The following is a 3855-nucleotide window of genomic DNA, read 5'->3' on the forward strand; positions in this document are numbered from 1 at the left end:
GGTCTCTATGAGGAATTGCTTATTGCTCATCTACGTAACATGCCCATGAAATCGTCCGGCAAAAATGAGTTGGATACTTTGTAAAATGTAAGAGGATTTTTGTAAAGCAACAAATGATTTTCGATCTCTATTAAAACCCCAGAAGCATTTTTTTTTAACCTTATGTGGCCCCAAGGGTGAAAGTCAAACTTCCAAACCTTACTGCATATCGACAAAACAGCCTCACTCATCTGGCAAACAAAGAGATGGCTATGGATTTTACATGGATAGTACATCAAACGATGCACACTTCTGGACTTGCCTTGATGCTGGATTTGACCAATTTCCTGATGAATAACCAGGTTAAAGTTTTTGGAGCAGGTTCATTCTAAAGAGACAATAAGGCCTATACTGATCAACCCTGCATTAATGCTTCATCTAGGGATATACAGTACCAGGTTTGCTTCGGATGCTGTATCTGACCTACTTTTTCAGTTTCTTAGTAACTGACCTGCGCCCAAAACTTTTACCTGGTCACTTACTCTATCTGGCGTCCTAAGCAAGTCCAGTATGTGCATCGTTAGATGTATCATCCATGCAAGTTTGGTCAAGGTACGGCAAAAATTTACTTGAACTTGCTCCAAAAACATTAACACTCGCCTGTAAAACCTATCTGAACAAAACTTGCATGGTTGATGCATCAAGGAATGCGCAATCTCAAACCTGCTTTAGATGCTGGATTTGAATTTCCAAGTAACTACAGATTATTAAATAAGTATAGAATTTTGCCTTACTAAAAGACAACATTTGTTGAGGTCAGCTCATTCAATTCTGATTACTAGTACCTAAATAGATGTTTATACTGAATTGTAACAACATATGTTGAAATATGGTTATAAATACATTCATGTCTTTAGAAAAAAAAAATATGAACACATCATTATATACATGTACATATGAACCACACATTTCCTTCACCAGTTCAACATAATTCTTCTATATTTAGGCAAAATTGTCATTCAGTTTGGTTTTTTGTCGGTAGAATTTATGTTTTTCAGTATGTCCTCCAACACGTGATCTTTTTCCTGTGTTCGCAGTTTATTAAGTAACAACTGATCAAGTTTCCCGAGGTGTTCCACATTTGTCTTGAAGTTTTCGGTCATTATTGTAAGCTCGTGCAGGTTCTGGTTGAAGTTGTACATTTGCTGTATAATAAACACTAATAAAACGTTAATGATTAACAAAAAGACGTGGCATTTTCTTGGACCTCTTATTAATCTCTTCTTCTCGCACACTATCGTCTGCTCAGAAAGTGAATGCACAACGTACGGACATTTTTCCTCCATTTTGTCCATGCCTACACTATGTTATAACATGTACAGTGAATATCCTGTAAAGATTAAGAAAAAAATTATAAAACACCAATTATGAACTAGAGCGATTAAAATTTACTGTTGTTGCTCTCTTTTGATCGATTTTTGGTCGTTCTATTTTTTCGCGCCAGAGTGATGAGAGGTCGATTACATACAACAAAATGAATGATCAACATACGCTTGTATGAAAGACTTACAGCTGAATGAACCTGACTGATTGCAAAAATATACTTGTGAAGCACAAACTTTTTATGCGAGAACCCCTCTTTTCAAAAGCCTTGTTAAAGGAGTTGATTGCATACGCCATCTGTCGATGAAAATTTCATACTTGCTGGTCTTTCTAGAGAAGTGAATGTCATTATAAATAGACATTTCTATTGCAAATCGTAATAAAAAAATCTTTTTAAAAATCTCATTCTGTCAAATGAGCATTTTGCAAATAAGATGAAAAAGTGATTGTTGAGGATAAATACGCGCATATGAAATATTTGCCAAATGTCAGAACAATATATACGACATCATATAGACAAAAGAGTTTTTATACATGTTTTAACATGTTCACGTTCTTGATAACAGCACAGTTACTGTGGAGTCATCAATGTACCGGGGGAATGTTCGTGGATTCCATGATTTACCCTCATCCAAGAATTTACATCCCTACCAACGTATATTTTCATTATTTTGTAAACATATTGATGTATTACTAATAAATCTACTACATAAACAAGAAACTCGCAAATTAACATGTATTATCCGCGAACAAGCAGAAATTTTTCCGCCCAGGAAAATTGGCCCCAACGAATTACAGTTGTCAATCGTCAGCTTTTTAGAAAAGTTCAGACAGAACCTCTTACATCAAAACTATTTATTGTTATTCAATTTTTATAACATATTCAAATTAAACAATGTTGATTGTTCAGCACTCAGTGAAAAAACTGCTCAAAAATTCATAAGAAAGCAAGAATTATGAGGGACTATTTCTTGTGGTTGAAGGATCTTAAGCAGAAAATTCAACAAATCTTCACATTCATTCAATTTTTTATCTTGGAACTTTAGCCTCACATACTTTTACTCAAAGGATATTTTTCGTTATGATAAGCTAAGAATATTGAACAAAGGTCTCAATTTATATTTTTAGAACAAATTTTACACCTTCCCTCTACAAACTTTGCCGAGAAATGAAGATAAAATATATTTAAAAAGTCAAGATAAAAATTACACTTTTGCCTGAAAATAGTGTATTTTGACCAATATTTCAAAATTTACATCACTGAACCCTTTGTTCTTTCATTATTCGAAACTACTCATACTTTTGACTGAACGGCCCTTAATTAAGTCGTTAAAAGTTTGATACAAGAAAATATTTTATTGCCTAATTAGATTTTTTTTTAAATGCCCCAAATATGTTACTTTTTTATTGAAAAAAGGTCACACAATAATTTAAGCGCATTAATTTGCAAGATTTGTTGAATGATAAATATTATTCAAACTATTTTACGTAAAATAAGATTATATTTATTGCCATGGTTACATCTGATAAAATAATTATGATAAAGGTTAAAGTGATTAACAAAAGAGTTGTACCGTAGCTCAGTAAGATGCCCATGTACCCCTTATTTTCTCGTCGATTTTGAGTCATACTATGAGTACTTATCCAAAATATACCTCTCAAAATATCCTTGATATAACAAATTTCACCAGTGATATACCTTAAAACGATTCTACAGTACACTTGATATTGAATGTAGGTTGCTGTGCATGAGTTTAGACAACTTAAAACTTTTTTGGTGAACAGCACACACTTCGTTGATCAAAGTGTTAAACCGTCACCTTCATCTTGAGTATCACAAAGTCCGTCTTGTGTAACGATTGCAATTTTGCAAGAAGCACTGACTTTAACAGTTGACGCCTTACTTTGATATTTAAACCTATAGGTACAGATCTGATAAAAGACAAGAAAGTTTTATATTGGTTATAGATATTGTTTTAAGCTCATAAAAATAATTTAATTGAATACAATCGACGACATAGAAGATGGGACAGAACTATTTGGCTTAAAATACCTTATTTGTAGGGGTTAATATTTTCTTTCAATCTCATTTCCGAAGGGATCATATATGAGAAAGAAAACACTTCCCGGAAGGAAATATTAGAGTTAGGACAGGGTAATGTGAGAAGAGAGGGATTGGGGGTAATATCCATGTTTCATCAACTTTTTTGTCAGTGGTTTGCTTCGTTTTGCAATTTGTCTGTTTGTAGAGTATGTACTTGCATACCGAATCGTCTTTGAGACACAATTGACATATGTAGTTAAGTTACCTTTAACATATTTACAAGTAATTTTCCAAATATGAAATAGATGTGTCAGTCTCTTCGGTAATTTTAATTCGAACTCAAAGATATATATTGATTCAACATAGGAATGAAAATGAATATTATTATTTGATATGACATCGCTGATATATCCGAAATTCCCCCAAGTATTTTTTTTCTTTAAAATACC

The sequence above is a fragment of the Saccostrea cucullata genome, unplaced genomic scaffold, assembly GCF_032062105.1.
Source record: "Saccostrea cucullata isolate Sc308-1 unplaced genomic scaffold, CSIRO_AGI_Scuc_v1 ctg253, whole genome shotgun sequence".
Taxonomy (NCBI): domain Eukaryota; kingdom Metazoa; phylum Mollusca; class Bivalvia; order Ostreida; family Ostreidae; genus Saccostrea; species Saccostrea cuccullata.